At 37.2% G+C, this 20,861-nt stretch overlaps 1 protein-coding gene across 4 annotated transcripts in view; it reads left to right on the top strand.

Annotated features, from left to right (window-relative positions):
• The window catches only part of ZNF385D (zinc finger protein 385D), a 924,724-nt gene that overhangs the window by 806,552 nt on the left and 97,311 nt on the right, over positions 1 to 20,861 (top strand). The window lies entirely within an intron of this gene.

The raw sequence follows: 20,861 nt of genomic DNA, 5'->3' as shown, positions 1-20,861 counted from the left end.
TTTAACATCTATGAATGTCACATTCTCACCTGTACAGTAAAGATGCTAACACTACAATATAAGATGTCTTTGAGGATTAAAGGGAGTATTATAAGCAAAGCAGCAGATTCACAGTAGGTATTTAGAGTTCATCTTTTTCCTTCTTATATCTGATATTGGCATAAAGGGAGTAATGTTTTTCATACTCAGTACCTTTTCAAAATCACAAGTTGTGTGTCTGAGGCAGGGCTTGCTAGGTGTCTAATACTTTGATCATTCTTCCTCAATTAGATAATTGATGTTGATTAGGCTCTGCCAATGTATATTCTATCCTTTTGGTCAGTTCTTTCTTCCAGTAAAGCTTTGAACATGCATAGTCATTACGTTGTTTTTTAAAATATAGATAGATGATATCAATTAATTCTGGGAGCAGTTTGTAGCTTGACTCAGTAACTGACAGGTTGATTCTGGGTTTTCTCTCACTTTCTAAGCCTAAACCACGAGATCTTGTGTAATAAATGCAGGTTTGACCTAAGATTTTTAGAAAATGGTATCCAGTGAATTGATGTTCACGTATCAGACAGTTGGCATTTTGAGTCATAGAGATGCATAATAGAGGCACATCTATCGTTATAAATAAATGTGTATACTATTGACAGATTCATGAAACGTCTACTGCTAGAGGATTAGTGGAACAAACTAGAGTTTAAACGATTAGTGCACGAAAATGTACTGCAAAGAGAACTGGCCTTTATTTTCAAATACGAGACAGCATGGGTGAAAAAAAATAGGCATTTTCCAACTGGCAAGCGATCGCCTGCTACTTATGGTTTTCTAAGTGGGGAAAAGTTTCTTGTGTCAGCAATTCATGTGACAGGCCAATGATGAAGTGACTTCCTCCACTCATGTGAAATGGGGAAGTGCTTATTTCTTAGTCCATTGGGAAGATTTAGAGCTGCAGTGTCCTGGGCGAGGGCTACCTGTTCTCACTCACTGTAGGTTTGGTAGTTCATCAGTAATTTCAGTGTGATGGCTTGTGGCCTTGTTTGTCACTGTAGCTTTATGCATAACTGGCCAATTTATGGCAGTGATTACATCCATCTTCACGGAATACAGACTCAGGGTTTGAGTCACAAGATCTTTAACCCTCGAATTTCTGGACCTGTAGGGGCCAGCTGCACAAACTCTTGGAAGTCAGAGGTTAGGGATATTTTGGAGTGCCAGATAATGAATTGTATAGGCTATCTGTCCCTGTAAAATGCTCTGATTTACTACCTTAAGTGTGCTTTTGAATACACAGTACCTAGAATACTTTCTGGCCATCTTAGGTGTTCAATAAGCGCTGAATGAACTCAGTATGTGCTAGAATGAATTGGTGAAGGACAAACAGAAATCTAAAGAAGAAAATGATCCTGGAAGTTGTTGAAAGTGTTTTTATTTGGAATATTTACTCAGAGTACTGTACTATGGACCACTGACAGAAACTTTTGTACAATTGCTGCCTACATTTCAGATATGGGATATGGATGATTTAATTTTTAAAGCATTTTTCATTAGGCCTGGAGAATTTATATCAGAGCTATAGCCAGAAGGAAGCCAAAATGTTCCATTTTTAAGAATATCTTAAACTCTAATTATCAGAAATCTATATTTAGTTAAATGTGATGTTGAATAGACTGAAATTTTTGCAACATGTACAAAATTCACCGCTCTGTGTTCTCCTTCCCACGTACGTCTTTTCACGCCCACCTTCCCACTGCTGACATATTAGGATGGGCATATGAAATTTCTGGTTTTATAGGTCAAAATGGCCAAATGCTAACAATTTCATATGATTCATACATATGTGCATGCAAATCCACTTTGGTTATTCAAACAGCAATCCAGCATGGGAGAAACACTTCATCTGAAAGCAGATTGCTCTTTTTTGCTGATTTTTTAAAAAACTGGAAATCTAGAAATCCCCTAAAAGCCTCATTACCTGCACCAAGGTCGACCCATGTGTCATAATAATTACAGTGTCCTGAGCAGTAATAGATATAACGATCATGTATTGAGAATGTGATGTTTTTTAAATTCAGTCTCCTGTAATCCTTATGATGCCAAGCTCACCAAGGACAGGGACTGAGTCTGTTTTTTTCACCTCTAGCCCTAGATCTAGCCCAGAGTTGAGCCCATGGTACGGATTCTCATAACATTCGCTGCAAGAATGAATGAACGAACAATCAAGGATTGTTACCTTGGCTTTGCTAATGAGAAGCTCAAGCCCTGGCTGTATAAACTCCCTGTACCTTCAAGGAGTGGGGCTAGGATTGAACCAGGTCTTCTGACCACAGAATCCACACATGTCATTAAGTATCGTGCTTCCCTGCAACCACCAGAAAAGGGAAGATACATCTTTTGGCAGTTTGCACTCCAATTTTGTTTCCTGTTTCCTTGAAAGGTCTTGGGGAAATGTGACCCGCATCTGAATTACAAAGAAAATGAGAGAGTAGGAGTTGAAACTAAGTGTGATGTTAGTCAAGCCAACGTTTAATTAAACAAAAAAACCCAACAAAACCATCGTTTATTTTCCCACCAAAACTCTAAAGAAAAAATAAATCTGAATTGTGTCTTTTAATGTAACTTAACAAGAGCTAGAATATTTGAGGAAGAAAAAGGAATGTTTCTGAAACACTACATATCTTGTTCCCTGTTTCTTTAAAATACACTATGACCGTGGCAGCTGAGGTTTTAAACGGAAAGGTACCTCTTACAGCATCCCTTTTCTCCATCCCTTCCTCTTGAGGCTCCCAAAGAAAGTCCTCAAGTCCCATCTGAAGAGGGATCCACCAGCATCTGTGGGGAGGAAGACCAAGAAGCTAAGGATCATTTTCCCATGTCCTTCCACTCCTAGCTTGTAACCCAGCAGCTCCTCTTTATTCTCTGTTACCTGCAAGGAGGAAAGATTTCTTTGTAAGCACTTTTAAGAGCACAGCTATGCCGATGATATTAGGTTGGGAAGATCTAGCTCCTTGCCAGTAAGGAAGTCATAGACTAGTTGGCTATGCATGCTCACAAATTTATTTACCTCTCCTATCTAGGTATCTATCAATCCATAAAGTCATATGTTGGTCCCTTTGGATGAGACTCAGGAATTCCTTCCTTCCCAATATCTTCTTCATTTCCTCCTTTCCTGTGTTGTCAGTCTTGAACCCCCTGGAAAGCTCTTCTCCCTGCACTTCTGTCAGAGCTGGTCATCTGGTCACCTGGTCAACTCCTGCCATCCTGTTTTCCCTTAGGTGTAACTACAGCAGGAAAGGACAACTTCAGATCTTGCATCCCCTGGGCTCTGGAGGGGCACTTAGATTTCTCGAGTTCCTTAGAATGAAATGCCCATGAAACAAACTTTGTGTGCTCACGCTGAGGGTTTATTTTAGCATAAGCCTTGTAAGTTATTATGAAAACATTCTTAACATCTCTTTTTCTACGTTGCTAAGACTATTGATATATCCTCCTCCCATTAGCATAGCTGATTGGGGGCCGTTAGTGGAGGTTTCCAAAAGGGGATGAGTTTGAGGACTGCATAGAGAAAAAGCTAACCCTTCCACAAAAGGGTTACAGTGTGATAAAGAGTGAGTAGATGAAAGACAGGAATGGAGATTCCAGAATGTCTCACTCAAATTTAGTCTTTGTTCAAGGCACTGAAATTTTACTTTTTTAATTTGATTCTCACGAAGTAAAAAATAGCCTTTCCTATAATAATTTTGCAAATGAAGAAGCTGAGGTTTGGAGAATAGTCCCTTGCTTAAGGTCACACAGTCCCTGAGTGGTAAGCCAAAATTTAAATGCAAACTTAGTTTCATTCCATTTGAGTTAGAATAAGACGTATGCCTAATGTTTAGCTCATAGACTTGGGGTAATGATCTTCTGGGTTGTATTAAGATTTATACAATGATTTATGGATTTTTTGCATTTACACACCCATTTCCAGCCAATGTTTCTTATCTTCTTCACTTGAAGTTAATGAAGAATGAATGAATGTTTACAAAAGGGACTTAAAATCGATAGATGAAATTCAGGTAGGACTGAAAAAAGAATCACAAGATTATCTTGCTGTGTTTCCTGGAAAGATTTTTTTTTTTAAGGCATGAGTAAATTATTTTAATTTTTAAGCTTTCTAAGTGTGTGATGAGAAAGGACAGCCAGGAAAAATGAAGAAACATAAAAGGCTGTCGATAAGAAGGGTTCTTGGGAAAAAAGTAGTACTTATTTTTGAAGTGCATGATATTAAAATCGTGGGGAGTTTCATCAGTCATTTGTAGGTCTCTTTAGGAAAGAGCGAGGTCTTTTGATGTATTCTGTCAAAGTTAAATAGAATATCAGAAACTAAAATTCTATTGCACTGTGGTAAGAAGACATTACCTGACTTTGATGAGAAAACCCTTGAGTCTTGGTTCTGCTTTTGGTTTCAGGTAGAGGATTTGGGAAAACTGGGTGTGCCAACCGTACCAGGGGAACAGTGATCTAGTAAGAATTGACAAGGAATTATATGGAAATGGTGACTTGGGTCTGTTCAGATCTGTGGCTGAGCACGTCCCCTAGATGTTTCTTTACTCCAGGCTAGCCAAAGAAACACTTAAAGAAGCTGAAAGACAAGTTACATTCTTGTGTCTCTTAAAATCATGGAACTGTAGATTTTCAGAGCACTTTGGTGCTTCATTTAGACAAATATTAGCTAAAAAAATTTTTTGCAGGCTTAATTAATTGTACCTATCTGCTCACATGCCCTTTCTTCTTTACATTGGCTGGGAAGTCTCTGTTTATTAGGTTTAAAGCATAATAGGAAGATAGATGCATTCATTAGTTTAATGTAACTCTGGCCATGGTGTAAATCAATCAAAAGTTATACAGTGGCTCTAATCATAGATAATTAAATGTTGCTTATGCAGCATGCAAAATATGTGTCCTTCATCCATTGGCGCATCTCTTCCAAGCGGTGATTCAGGAATCTAGGCCCTTCCATCTTGTGGTTTTAACATCTTTAATGTGGAGCTTCCAAAATGGTTATGCTCAACTGAATCAAACAGGCAGAAGAGGAAGGAGCCTGGAAAACTGTGTCTGGGAAGTTTAGTAAACCCAGCTGGACATACTGCAGATGACTTCCACTCATCCTTTGTCACTCAGACACATAGCCACTTAAGTATAAGAGAAGTGTCTTCTGGCTGTGGGCCGAAGAAGTATAAATATCCCTGACATTGTGACCTGGAAACTGGCTAGAATATTACAAAAATAATTCTGTCTAGTTTCTGTGTTAAAAGATAGAGGATCATAGAAGAAAGTGGGAAATCTTCTCTATCAGAAGGGTACTTCTTTTTTATCTTTTCTCTTCTTCCTAGATCTATTTTTTTCGCTTTGCTAAATATCTGCATCGAAGGCAGAAATATTTGAAAAACTCTGTCTGGTGTCGTGGAGGGATCGTGAGCTTTGGAGATAGAAAGACCTGGTTTCACATCTTTCCTTTGAGGTTTACTCCTTATGGACCTTGGGCAAGTCACTTAAACATTATGAACCTCAGTTTCCTCATCTGTGAAATGGATACAGTAAAATCTAATTTTGAGGGAAACTACAAACCTTACATAAAGTCCCTTCAATCATACATAGAATATATTAGCTGGCAAATATTTGGTAGCTATTTTTATCATTTTTAGGGCACCTATGTGTTCTTTGCTCCTCACCTGAAAATTGATAGAAAGGGTTTGGATTACTTATGTTAACTCTAAGCTAGTGTAACAAATAGACCCTAAACTAGACAGACTTAGAAAACATAGATGCTTTTTTTTTCTTTTATATGATCTCTGCAGTGAGCATTTCTGGTTGCCACCAGCTTTACTCCACGTGGTTTTGGTGATTTAGCCAGCCATAGAGCCGTTGCAGACACTGAGGATATTGAATACCAGAGGATAGCCAATTTAAAATATTAATCTGTGGAAGAAAGCCTAAAGTTAATATTCCTATGGGTAATTAAGATCAGACTCTTTTTTAGTCTTTATCTAACAGCATACTTTCACAGTAACTAATAAATCATTTTGCTCAGTAACCTGACTATAACCTTTTGTACCATTGCAAAAGGTGTCTATTTTAGGGATAGGGAACATTTCATACTGGTAGTGAAATGATTTATGTTGGGTATACGAATAAAGTTAGGAGACTATTCGGGATCCTTGCTTTCACTTTTCTAGCTTGTTGCTTACTGTACCAGCTACACCACCTCTTCCTCAGAGCAGAAGTCCTCATGAGGATGTGAACCCGAAAATCTTGATCAAACGTAGAAATGTTGAAGATACATTAATAAGTGAATACAGTATGTTATATAACAGTAAAGAGTGTGATCTCATTTTTCGTAGGATAATATATAATTATCATTCAGCAAATAGATATTGAGCACCTTCTATGACAGAAAAGGATTCCTGAAAGCCTGAAAGTAGTAATACGAGATAATTTGTTTATAGGTTATTCTACATTACTCCTTCTCTTTATTTAAGATTTTCAGATTTTCTACTCTATGGAATTTTCTTTTTAAAGTGAAAGTATTTTAAGATAACTCATTGATGTTATTAAATTATTAACTCATCTTTGTGCTTTTACGAATGATAGAATCGAAATGCAGGTCTGCTTCCAGATATCCACTTAAAATAAGGAAACATATATTAGTAGAATTAAATAAGATAATAGTACCCAGTTCAGAATGATAGTGTCAGGAGGTTGAAGTTTGTGTCTGGAGGCCACCTGAATTGGCAACTCCAATTGACCAAGCATTCGGATCCATCATTTATTCCAGACCTTTCCAAAATCCATTGTTTCAATTAATTAAGCATTAATTTATCCTGTCCTATATCATAATCACCAACAATATGCATGTTGCAAAATCCAATGGACACTTCTATTCTCTCCATTTCCCTGATGTGACAGCAACAGGCAATGGTGATAACCATTCCCTTCCAGAAGCTCTTATCTCTCTTGGCTTTCACGATACCAGATTCTTTAGGTTTTTGTCCTATTTCCATGGCCACGTCTTCTTCATCTCCTTTTCTTGCTCCTCTTCTGCAGTGCCTATCTATATATTGGAATACCCCACAGCATAAACATGTTGAATACATAAATATTTAAATGAACAGATAAATAAGCACATCAATAAATCTAATCTTTAACCCAAAGGCATCACATTCATAGTGCAAGTTTTAGGAAAGGGGTGCACGGTCAGCAGAGGAGCTCATCCCTTTGAAGTTTGTTTGCAGGACTCACCCTGCAAAGGTGAAAACACTTCTTTGACTAAACAACCTCAAGGAACAGGGGCTCCAAACATTCCTTGTGGAAAACTGAATTTTGGAATAATTTTGCAAACTCCACGCTTGATTTTTCTCTTGGTTTCCATGCAGCTTGAATCACTGAATCATTCTTGAAGTTCTTTTGTTGTTTTAACACATTAAATTAGTTCATTACAGCTGAATATGTAGTGGAAAATAGCATCTGTTTACACTGTAATAATATAAAAATTACTTACCAGTAACAGAATAAAGAGCAATTTGCAAAAGCTAATCATATTTGTGCACTTGTCTGCAAAAAGTAAATTCTTAATATATGCCCAAGGGGGAAAATCACTTGCTGGTTTAAGCAGTAGAAGCAGTGATATTAACAAGCACCACTTAGACAACTTCTATATTTAGGACTGGATCCAAAATGTTCCAGCTTGTCATGAAAATGTAGAGTTTATTAATTTTGTTAACTTACTTTCACCTTGGAAGTTCAAACAATTTAGATTCAGATAATACCACAGAAAATCCAGTGGCCTAGAAATTTCTCAATATTTGCCAAGTCAAAATTTCAATTACCCTTATCTAGAGAAAACTTTCTTTTTTACTTTTTTTTAGTGCTAATCACAAATACTATGGGAAAAACACATGTCAAATGCAGTTCCTGTCTTGACCTCCTGCCCCAAACTATGGAAATTAAAAGTCAGTTTAAAAATTCCAAATTAACATTTGAACATGTTGAAAAAATGGTTTTAATAATCTCACTATGTTGCAGCTTTTAGTTTGTTTCTTCACATGTGGAAACCAGAGAGTGCATAAAATTTATAATTATTGAGACATTTTTAAGTATCACATTTATAAAATTTTATTACATTTTAATAAATAAAAATGATTATAGAACAGACCCTTTCTCCTTTGGTCATAATAGAGACAGATGGCATATTTGAAAGTAAGATTAGGGTTTTTTTCCTTATATTTATCAGGGAGAGAGAGAAAAAATCTATATGAAGTTTGTCTTTAAAGTTCCCTTTTCTAGAAGCCAGAATGAAACCTATTCAACTAACATAGCCTCATTTCAGATATGTTAATAATATTCATTAAGCACAGTCTTCTTCTACATTTAGTCAGCCTTTGATTAGGACTCCCATCCTGCCGTCTTGCTTTTGACCTACCCTTTAATAAGGTTCCCGTAAATGGCTAATTCCGTCCACTATAATTTTAACTCAGAGAGAAGGACCAGGTTCTGCCAGGTTTGGAGGCTACCTCATTGTAGCTTTCAGTAGTCAGATTTCATCAATCCTCATTTTACTGCTCTACTGATAAAACTTTTATCGTTATAAATCTAGTTTCTAGAGACCAAATGCTGAGGTATGATACTTCATGTCACAGAGAGAAATGTGTCCTGCTGAGACTGCAGAAATGCATTTCTGGGGCTCTGAGGAGCTCCGGTTCTTTATGGCTCAGTGCAGAAAGAATTCAGTGAGAGGCGAAGTGATTTATTAAAATAGGATGCTGTGAGGTTTACAAGTGGTCAGGCAAAAGGGTGCTGCCCTGAGAACTTAGTGGGCTACAGTTTTATAATCAAAGGAAAAATGGGGAGGGGGAGAAGACCACCTTCTTCCTCATTGTGGAGTAGATGTCACGCTTCCATCTTCAGCTCCTCCTTCATGTCAGGTGGGGGAGTTTTCTTGTCCTTACATGGTCAAACCGGGACTCTCATGGAGAAATGGAAATGAGCAAGAAGGCATATACTAAACATACTATACTATACTAACATATACTAAAATATGGTAAATCATCTCAGGGCTTCACTATAATGTCACCCTTTCCTTATATTTTGTTTTTAGTACACACAAAGGAGTATGTCCTAGGAATCATTAACTTACCTCACTGTGCAGGATGTGGGTCTCATTCCATCATTGTTTTATTGTTTTTGGGGCATGTCTCATGCTTCTGTTGCATGGTTTTTTTGCTAAGCAAGCCTGCTTGGTTTGTGGCTAAGCAAACCTGCTTTCTTGAGTGATTATTAACTTACAGGGGTCTCCCATACTTTTTTCTTTACTTATGATTCCTTAGTGGGATTTAATCACCTATTTTTTTCCTTTTACTCTGTCTCTATCACTTTCCTTCTAGTTAACACAGTTTGGCATGAGGATGAAAAGGGAATGATTCTCTCTATGCTGAAACTTGAAGATTTTAAGCACTTTAAGAAAAGACTTTAAAAAAAAAAAAAGCTGAGTGATGAAGTATACTCTCGCTCAATGAAAAATTTGAAAATCTGTTATTGCATACACTGTCAGTTGGAAGCTTAGTTCATTCATTCAAATGTTGCAGCTGATTAAGGATTGTGTTTCAGTGGTTAAACAGGAAAAAATCTTTTATTTGCCTTTCAAATGGCATTTCCCAACAGCTTCAGTTACCATCTGTTGCTGATAACTCCCCAATTTAGCTACGGCCCAGACTTCATCTCTAATCTCCAGACCATATAGCTAACTGCAGAGTGCATGTTTTATTTAGATGTTTTAAAGACTCCTCAAACTCAACATATCCCAAACCAACCCACGCTCTTCCCCCAGACATCTGGGCCTCTTTGAATATCAGCAGTTCTAGGAAATGGAACCTCTAATCATGCGTTTACAAGCAGAAGCCATTGGAGCATCTTTGCGACCTCCCCTCAAAATTCACCATGAATGCTTGACGTTTCCAACTTACATATTAATCACACGTGTGCACTCTTCTCTCTCTACTTTCACCATCATCATCCAGTTCTTAGGTGTGGCCATCTCTTTATGAACCCTCACAATAATAATAGAACCTTCTCCTCCTTACCCACTCTTGCTCTCCTCCTCCCATGCACACTCTTCGTTCCTGCCCAAGTGATCTCATAAAAATGCAAGCATGTTTATGTTTCTGTATTTCTCAAGACCTTTGAGCAGACTTCCATTTGAACAGAGAGTAAAAAACATAACCCTGAACTGTACCTACAGGTCTCTCTGTGCCAGAACTGACTTGTGCCCAAAGATACTCCCTGATGCCTGAAGGCTTCATATTTGGGGATATAATCAAACACTTGGTTTAGTAAATCAGCATTAATTTATTGGACCTGGTATTGAAAGAATCTAACTAGGGTAGACCCTCAGATAGAATGATGCTAATAATAGTATCGAAAGCATGGTCCTGCAATAAACTCTGAGTGAAATTAAATGAATTAATGACCACAGAAATTGACAACTTTTTTTTTTTTATTAATGAGCTTAATATATATTTACTCTTACCTGTGTTCTATGCAAGGTTAGCTACGATGAAGTCGCATAATAGGATTGTTTTCCACTGTCCACTCCCATTGGGATTAAGGAGTTATAAGTGTGGTCTCTGGAGTACAAGTGCTTTTGCCCTTCCTACACAGTTGAGCTGCTCTAAGTTCCAGGATCTCAGTCTCCTCATGTGTAAGATGCCCTTGATAACTGCAATTCCCTTGTAGGTCTTTGTAAGGCGTCAGTGAGAATATTCATATATACCCTTTAGCACACCACATGGCCCAGAGAAGCATTCCATAAAAGCCTCACACTAACATCCACTGGATAAAGGACCAGCAGGATCTCCTCAGTGCATTTATGAATCACTTATCTTTTCCTCCAAGCATCACCCTGGGGAAAAACCCTCTGGCCAGAATGCTCCCAAGAATTACTGAATGAACATGGGGGATACTGTGGTCTCAGCACCTGTTTGTGGAAGTTTTCTCTAAACCCTAAACTGTTGGGATTGGCACTCTTTCTTGCTAACACAACTCATCTATACCATGGTCAATCGGGAAACATAAACACAATTTTATTTATGCCATGGGAAGAAATTTTGACATAACAGGAAATCAGGCATTTATACATGTCCAGATAAATCAGTCTTCTGGAGTCATTGTCACTGTCTCTTCCTTGCTCACCCATCTTCTAAAGTTAATCCAAGGCCAAAGGCATTTCTTTCTGCAACTTTGGTAAATGAAAGTTGAAAACAACAGCAACAAAAACAAATGCTTTTTTCTGCCCACCAAATATGTTCCTAAGTCCAGGAAGAAACTCTTATTTGAGAAGCTGGGTGGATTTCCCCAGGTTTTGCCCATAAAATGTCTCACTTCAGACCTCTTTGGTCAAAAGGGTGTCCTGAGGTCAGGTCAGGTTGGCTGAGCTTCTCTTATTTAACAGCATTTTCTTTTCCTTTTTTCCTAGAACCACAATTTCCACAAAAATACAATTTTTTCACAATTTGCATCCATCTCAAGAGTCCTCTAACTTAGGCACCAAAGTGATTTATACAAATGAACATTAGTTTTCCTTTCTTTTGACAAAAATTAGCATTTATTCTCATTATTGAGCCCATATTCTATCCCAAAAAGCCTTAGGTACTTTGCCATAATTTATTTCATTGAGTTGGGTTGGGGCTTTGCCAGTTTTTCTAACGGTTGTTGTTTTTTTCCTCCTAATTTTCTAGATACTTTTTTATGGAACGTAGAGCTTAACCCCTTTGCAATAGTACTTTCAAATATGGCTTGTATTTTTTTCTCATCTTTTGAGTTTGCCTATGGTATTTTTTGGGGGGGGGGTTTTATTCAAACAGAAAGTCAAATTATAATCATCCTCATCAGTTCACTCAGTCCCATGTAACTAATTTTTTTTCACCTTGATCTTTTGTTAGCACTTTTATGAGTTCATCAGTTTTCCATTAGAGTTCTGAAAATGCTTATTCATTCAGTTCAGCAGTACAGTCAGTTACCAGAAACCTGTACTTGTCAGAGTCTTTCCCATGAATTCCTTGAAGATGAAACCCTTTCATAGGAACATTTTTGTGAAAGCAGCAGAGTACACCCAGAACTGTCTTTAAATGACAAAAGACTTAAAAATGACCATGGTTAAAGATTTGATGAAAGTTCATAATAATGCAATTGACAAGGAAATTTAGTTATTTCTGAGATATACATTTTAAAGTAATAACTAGAATTATGACTTATAACATTATACCAGAACATATAAGATTTTTAGAAATTTCATGTTATTTCTGAAACATTTATATTAACATATTTCCATACAAAGAACCCAAAGAAAATTTACTATTAGTTGTTTGTTTGTTTTTTTATACTGCAGGTTCTTATTAGTCATCAATTTTATACACATCAGTGTATACATGTCAATCCCAATCACCCAATTCAGCCTCTGGTATTTTTAATAGAGAAGATGTATTAATGTGGCTGAATTTACCAGTGTGCCTCATTCTCCGCTCTGTCCCCATAACGACAACTGTCGCCATAACTACAAAAGTGTTTAGCCACTGTTCAGTGAGTCCTTTGTGACTGAATGAGCAGTGAAAAGCCTGGAATACGGGTGTGCTATGCCCATCGGAGTTGAGGTTCTTGAGGTTATTTATGGTCCCAATCCCATCTCTTCCCAGTGCACCCAAATTGCTTCAGAAAAATGCTATGGTACTTAGCAGTGAGAAAACGTCTGCTCTACTATATACCATATATTTTGTGGGCTCCACAAATCTCATTTACAGTTACATATTTCAGAGGGGATCTTTGAAACAAATTCATTAAAAGAACAATCAGAACAATTCTCAGATTCATGAATTAGAGATGAGAAATGCTATAAAACTAGAGGGAGGAGGCCTTCCTTGATTTATGGAGAAGTAGGGAATTTAATATTTTTCCCCAAATGGAAGGTGCTCTTTTTCAGCAAATGCAGGGTATAGATTATTATGTGGATTTGTAGGGAGGAAAATGGGTTAATCATGTCATAGTTAATTTCTGTATATTGTTTTAGAGCAATATAGAGAAAATATTCCATTTGGAAACTTTAACAATTGTGTTAATAGAGAAATAGCATTCTCTACATCCTGAAAACTTCTCTATGTGTATTTAAGAGAGTTTGGACTTTTAGAAAAATCTTAAAATGAAAAATCATCACTGGAAACATTCATGGCACGTCCCAGATTTAAAAAAAACAAAACTTGTTATTCATCAAAATTTTTAAAAAGTGAAACAATCTCCATATTATTCCTTGCCGCATCCTATGCAAAGAGAGCTCCCATAAATAGCACAATTTACAGTTGATGGTAAGCTTCTCTCAGAGAAAAAATAATAGTTTGTGTTTCTGCCAGATGCTTTTCCAGCATTAAGTGCTATAAATATGCCCTGAAGTGTGTTCAACAGATAAGGCAAAATGCCAAAGAATGGCAGAGAATTAAGTTGCACCCTGTTCACATACAGAATCCATTGAGACACCATATGCATATTTCCATTTTAAAATCAAAATGTGAAATTAATTCAACGTGCATTTAATAGGAACCTATTTAGAGATCTCTGCTAGGTCCCAGGGACAAAATGATGAAGTCTTTCTCTCTCTGTTGAGGAATTTACTCTCTATCAGAAGAAACAGACATTTGACCCTAGTTATGGCAGTGACGTCAGTGCTATAAGGAGCCACTCCCTGTACCCAAGACCACATGGAGCTGGTGACCTGTGATGAACAGGTATCTGCCAGGCAAGTGAAGGTGCTCCAGGCAGAGGGAGAAGGCTTTGAAAATGATTTCTTCTTGTGGTATTTTCCTTAAGAGCATAAAAGGGAGGGCTTTCCCACATTTATCTACACTGCAGGCAGTTATTCTTGTTAGAGAGCAGACATCATGATTGGGGTGATGGGTAGGTAGGTTTCTTAGAGGAGGAGGTTGGGACGATTTAGGAGAAGCATGCAGGTCACACCTGGAAATAAAGTTTTTCTCTGCATCTGATACCAACACCTTTGACAGCTTGACCCTCGGACATGATTAGATTCAGCATGTCTAATTCCCCCCACACTTTCCAATGGTAGGTGACAGTCACGCGCTGAGGGGAATGTTCAGCTGTGGACATGGTGAAGGGATATTGTATGCTGGTTGAGTAGTTAGACACAGTGGTTTTTCTGATTTCTCTCAGTTTCTTACAAGAAATTATTGTGGTTATATCAGTAGAATTAAAACTCATTTGCGGTCTCTCATTTACAAAAAGATCCCCAAAAGACTGAGCAAACTTCACCAGAACCAAATGTTCCTTTTGGCTCAATTAGATCTGAGACAAGCTGGGACCTGGCACCCTTTGCTGCAATGCTTGCACCTGGACAAATGTCTCCTCCAGCAACAAAATACAAAGAAACTATAAGGGACTAAAAATAACTGCGTGCATGCATAGTTGGGGCAAATTATGGACAACAAGATACAAAAAGACCAAAAACCCAATCGCCACTTCTCAGGAATCGGGAGCAAAACCAGGGTGTCAGGAGCAAGAGCAGGGCACTGCACATGCCCCCTGCACACGACACCACCAAAGGGGTGGGCAGACCACCTAAGCCACCCCTCCGACCTGACCCCTGGACCCATCCCTACCCTCACCCCATATAAGCAACCAGCTCGCCCCTGCTAGGGCAGTGAGCAAGGGAACCTGTTAAGCCTTGCCTGAATTTCTTGTCTGTCATCTTATCAATTTCTATTGATCCGAGAAGGCCAAGAACCCTGGTCGGTATCAGATCATGAGCACCGGCTTCCAAAGCCCACTGTCAGCCAGTGTCTCCCAATCAGGACCCCACCATTAGAGATCATGGAGGCAGCTGTTTGTACCCCAGACATACAAGAACAGTGGTTTCACAACAGGAGCCAGGCAAAAACTCTCAAATTAGCCTCTCTTACTCAAATAAGTGCTATTTTTATCATCCATATTAGATACTTGAAAACATTAAGTACTTAATATTTAAAAATCATGAAGTTTCTAGATGAGTTGAGAAGCTTTGAAAAAGATAAGTGAGTCCATCGAGACTTTTTCACAACCACTTAGTGACAAGGTATTTTTTTTGCTTATAAAAGTTAGTTACCTAATATATCTGAGAAATTGTGACATGCCTCTCTTCTTTTTCTCTATGTTTATTTAGAATTTGTTTTTTCAGTGACTACTGGTAGTGTATAAAAATGGCCCTACTCTTGTGGTATTATCTTTTTTTTTTTTCTATTTTTCTATTCCTGAGGCAGGTACTATTCATTTCTGTATTGAAGAGTACAGAAGACAGGAACACAAAGTAAGGCATCAATCATTTGAGCTCAGAGAGAACACTCTTAATTGAATCATGTTTTTCAGTTTGGGACTCAATGCAAGTGAATTTTCACTTTTATTCATATTGTAGTCATCTACCTAAATGTTAGCTGCACAATCACAGATTAAAATAAAAGTTGTTAAATATTCTTTATGGGACATGTAATTAAGGAATAAAAGTATCTATCTCATGTCATTTTCCCCATTGAGTAAGAGAATTTGAAAAGTACATATCTTCACATCAGTAAGGAAAATGTATAACCATAAACGATTCTATCTTTAAATTTCTTCTCCAAATATTTTGTTAAGTGGAGTAACAGGGAAGGCAGTCTCTTGGCTTACTAGCATGGTTTTTATTTGCCTGCTGGCTAGGAGTTTCCTTCAATTAAAACAGCCTTAAGTACATAAAGAAAGAACTTAGCCATGGCTAACACTGAATCAGTTAATGCAAATATAATAGTGAGTTAATGCTTGTTATAGTGAGGTTTTAAGAGACATGACACAGGGCCTTGCTTTTGCTTATTTTTTTTTACAGAACTAGCGATTCCCCCAGCACCCCCGCACAAATGGATCACAGCAAAGTATTCAACAAAGAGGTACAAACAATGGGGTCAGAGGTCATGCTGCAACAATAATTAGCTTGGAGAGAAAAGGTAAAATATACAGAGAGAATCACAAGGGCTTGGAAAGCACTTATATGGGGTTTGAGAGTTACAAGATTTCCAAGATCGATCTGCTATTTTGCATTCATCCCTCTTGAATAGAAGTTCCCCAATTCCCTATGTTATCTGAGTTATTTTTTACCTCTTTTTATGGCTTGTTTTTAAAGAAAGAAACTTTTGATTATTTTTCTTGGGTAATACACATTACTCACAGTTAGACATATGGAAAGGTTCAATCTTCAAATGACTATATATTGATCTTTTAAAACCTAGACATTGGCCACTTATACAAGAAGGGGCCATCTTTGGAGAAAATGTACTAATATTTAGGATGAGTGGTTCTAAAACTTTAGTATGCTCCAGGAGCACCTGGAAAGGTTGTGAAACATGGATTGCTGAGCTTCATAGCCATAGTTCCTGATTCAGTGGGTCTGGGAAAGAAGTTGAGAATTTGCATTCCTTTTTTTTTTTTTCAAGTTCACTGAATATCATCTTATTGCTTTTTTCAACTGAAGTATAATTGATTTACAATATTATGTTAGTTTCACGTGTACAGCATAGTGATTCATTCTTTTTTCCAGATTATATTCCATTATAGGTTATTATAAGATGTTGGGTACGATTCCCTGCATTTCTAACAAGCTCCCAGCTGCCACTGCTGCTACTCATCTGGGGACCACACTTTAAGAACTAATGCTTTATATGAGTATTAAATGAAACTGAGAGTTGATAATAAACAAATTAAGATAGAATCATTAGAAACTTTCTATTGATATATACAGAAGTGATATTCAAAATATTTAACAAGCCACTGAACAGTTAGAATGTATACTGGTCTTAATCCACATAGCTGAACCTATGCAAATGGCCTGAATATTAGATTTGAGTGAGTGTATGCAACATAAAAACAACTGTACAGAGATAAATACAAATTTTAAACTTTTTTCCAGGAGTAGTTTTTCAATAATTTTCAAAATAAAAATCGAAAGTAAGTGTTTTAGAGTTTAGGATACTATATCTTTTTATCATTTCATTTTTTTTTTATATCCCAAACAACAATCTAAATTAAAGTTCTGAAATCAGATAATTTTCTTAAAAAAAAAAAGAATTCCTCTGTTCAAGTATTATCTCTTGTCTCCCCAAAGAGGATGGTAACTTCTTTCATAACCACTTTTTATTTTTCTGATGTTACACTTTAATAAGATAATGTTCATTTTATTTTAATAGAAATTTAATGTGATAAAATGAAATGACATCAGAAACTAACAAAGACCACCTTGTTCTTTTTGAAATCACGTGTTCATGAAAATGGATTGGTTATCATTACCATATATGTATGCTTATAGTAAACTTCCTAGTTCTTAAAAAGCATATTAAGACACTTTATGCCAAAGACATGCAGATTAAAATTGTACAAGGTATTGGAGCTAATGGAATAAAAGGATACATGAACATTAATTTTGCAGTGAGTTTCACAGAATAATAGTGATTTATAACAAAGCCTCATAGATAAGCAAAATAGATGTGTGTATATGTGTGCATGTGTTTCAAAATGATGAAACTCTTCCAAGTGTTAGCCATTTAACGGTTATTTTTATCTACTTTGGAACTTCAGTTGCATTTAAACCTGAAGCCTTTTGGAAATACTGAAGACAAAATTTGAAGATCGAAAAGTCTGACTGGCTACTGATGGCTAGGATTGGTGATGACATTTAAAGTGGCATCACTATTCTGCAGGAATGTGTGTGCATATCTTTAATGTCACCACTTGCCTCTGGGATGACACTTGTTAGATTTCATGGTGTCATGTGCTAGCTCAAGGTCGGCAATAGTGATTTTTATTACACAATACCTGAATATTCCATTTATGATCTAAAAGGAACTTGTTGAAAGCAATGTTTTCTTGTTCTCTGTGTACTTTGATCACCTAATTCTCTTTGAGTTTTAAAATACAGAATTCTGACATGTGCTGTGATGAAGTAGTATACTTAACTTTGAAATCATTCCTGTGAAAAATAATAGTCTGTTTGTGTTCGATGGTTCCCAGGTTTCTGAGGGTGACTTGACTCAGAGACTGGCTAATAAATAATAGGAGACAACCTTGGAGGGAAAATGGCATGCTACATTCACCCAGAACCTCTCTGCCCAAAGGCAAAGCAGATGAGGCCCAAAGACACATCTCTGTCCAACTACTGCTTTTTTAAAAATCTCTCAGCACGATTCCTTCTTAGGCTGCAGCTTTGTCTACAGTCACAGAAAGGTTAGATGTGGCTGAAAAGTATATCCAGTCCAGTGAAGTGGGCTAACAGGGTAAGGAGAGCTGTCTGGGCTTTCTTCCTTTACACAAGGAACACGCTTTTATGCAACACACCTGTATCAAGGTGGACCAAGAGTTAAGGGGGCTTGCAGCAACATGGATGCAACTAGAGATTCTCATACTAAGTGAAGTCAGATAGAGAAAGACAAATACCATATGATATCACTAATATGTGGAATCTAAAATATGACACACATTAACTTACCTATAACAGAAACAGAATCACAGACATAGAGAACAGACTGGTGGTTGCCAAGGGGGAAGAGGGGTGGGGGAAGGAAGGATTGGGAGTTTGGGATTAGCAGATGCAAACTATTATATGGAGAATGGATAAACAACAAGGTCCTACTGTATAGCACAGAGAATTATATTCAATATCCTATGATAAACCATAGTGGAAAAGAATACCAAAAAAAAGAGTCCAGGGGGCAGTATACATAGATAGAAAAATTAATACCAGTAGAACCCAAGAGCAGTCTAATAAATTATACAAACATAAAGATCAATGACAAAGAAAATTTACAGTATCCAGAAGGGTTATCTGTCTACATTCTGTTTCCAACTTGTATATCGACTTCTACCCCTAGCACACACACACCCTACACCACCACAATCACATTGAGGCTACCCCGATCAGCCTCCGCTATATCCAACATTTCCCCCGAAATTCTACATACCTTGGTCTCTCCATAGCATTTTGGACCTTCATACCATTCAACTTTTTCTTTTCAAATTTGTGGGAGGCTCACTTGCTTTTTTTTTTAATAGCAGATATTTTAAATTATTATCAGGGTGCTTTGGGACTATTATTCAATTAACAAGTGAGTATGCATATTGTCTTCTTTTGTTTTGCTTTTTAATATATCAGGGGTCTCAGTTGGGAGCCCACCAACTATTGGTAATTTGATCACCCTCTTTTCCCCACAACTCCCTGAGCCATTTCACTTGTTGGAAGCATTGGCTTAGCTGTATCTGTGCAGAGTTTTGTTTTTTTTTTTCGGCCGGGGGGCACAGGATATAAGTACACTCTTAACTGTCAGGATTCTTTTGGAGTAACTTTCTTAATATCTAAAATAGTGACATTCACCTGCTCCTATGGTGTATTAAAACAAAGTCATATCTGATTTGAAATACCACCGAGAATATAGATTTGCTAGGAAACTTAGAATGAAAGTATATGTACAAAATGAATATTTTGAAGGTATATGTGGGGATAGCACTGTTCATCTCAACCTTATATTTTAATATGCATTATATATAAAGCATTCACTTCTATACCAGGAGTAAGAGATGAACCTTGCTTTAAGGGAAAGTACATCATCAGCTGTCTAGAGAAGATGACCAACTATATATTGTGGAATTAATTGAATATAGCATCATGCCCTCAAAAGATATAACCAAAGGGTTTGAATTATTAGAAATAAATCAGGAAGGAGAAAAAAGGGACACCACTCCGTCCATAAAAATAGCATTCTCCGTGTAGAATCAAACCAATCCAATCTATCACTGGTTCCTCAATTAACTATAGTAAGTCTTAACTTCATATTATGACTCACACTATGTCTTTTGATGTTATGTGTTGTTGGAAAACTGATGCATGAGTGTCCTCTCTGTTCAAACTGTTTCTAATATACAATTTCCTTGTCCAGTGTTCTTTCAATAAGGGTACCTAGTCCTTTGAGGATACTTGTCAGAATGATGCAAATGAAGGTGTGGATTATATATTTATGTACTTATAAAAAGATATTATACTGCAACACCCTACCTACCACAGTTGCTGTGATGAAGAGGACAATGTGTATTTTTCTGGCAAAATGGAACACTGAGTTTAAATAAGTCATGGGAAGTGATGCGTAGATACTATACGGAATTAGTCCTCCACCGAGATTTCTTCCTTGTGAGATGATAGTTTTAAAGGTTTTGAGCTGGAAAACCTTCTAATCTAAGAATCTCCCTGCCCACTTCCACCTCACCCTAAGCCACAAAGGCTTCCCCTTCACCACCAATAAATTAACATTAATAAATATATATTTCTTTAAGATGATTTTCTATCTCAATGTCTCTCCAATACCAATAGATAAGGTTAAGAAAATATAAACTTGGGAAAATATATATTACTATTTATAGAAATCTCAGAAAGCAAAGGCAAAAGAATTGCATTGGCCCCATGAAGTGCTCAAAACACACTGGATCCTCCTGGCAATGGACCAGGGCACAAAAGACCCACGTGTTGAAAGAATACCTTGAACTTATCAGATTACCCTCTGTGGGAAGCAAAGAGAAAGAAAGAATCGTAAAATTGCCCAGCTTCCATATACTCCATTTGGACTTCGGCAGTGCATTTGATTTTGAACTTTCAACGCTCCCATCTCAGCCTCCAGGGTGCCTATTTCCCTTGTTATCGGTGAATTTTTCCTGGTAGACACCTGTTGGGTCCTGTATTAATAAGACACATTGTAGAAGGAGAAACACATTTCCGGAGGCAAGAAGGTGAGAGCTACTCTTTCTAG

The sequence above is a fragment of the Balaenoptera borealis genome (assembly GCF_965194805.1).
Source record: "Balaenoptera borealis genome assembly, chromosome: 5".
Taxonomy (NCBI): Eukaryota; Metazoa; Chordata; class Mammalia; order Artiodactyla; family Balaenopteridae; genus Balaenoptera; species Balaenoptera borealis.
This window is presented reverse-complemented; position numbering and strand designations above follow the sequence as displayed.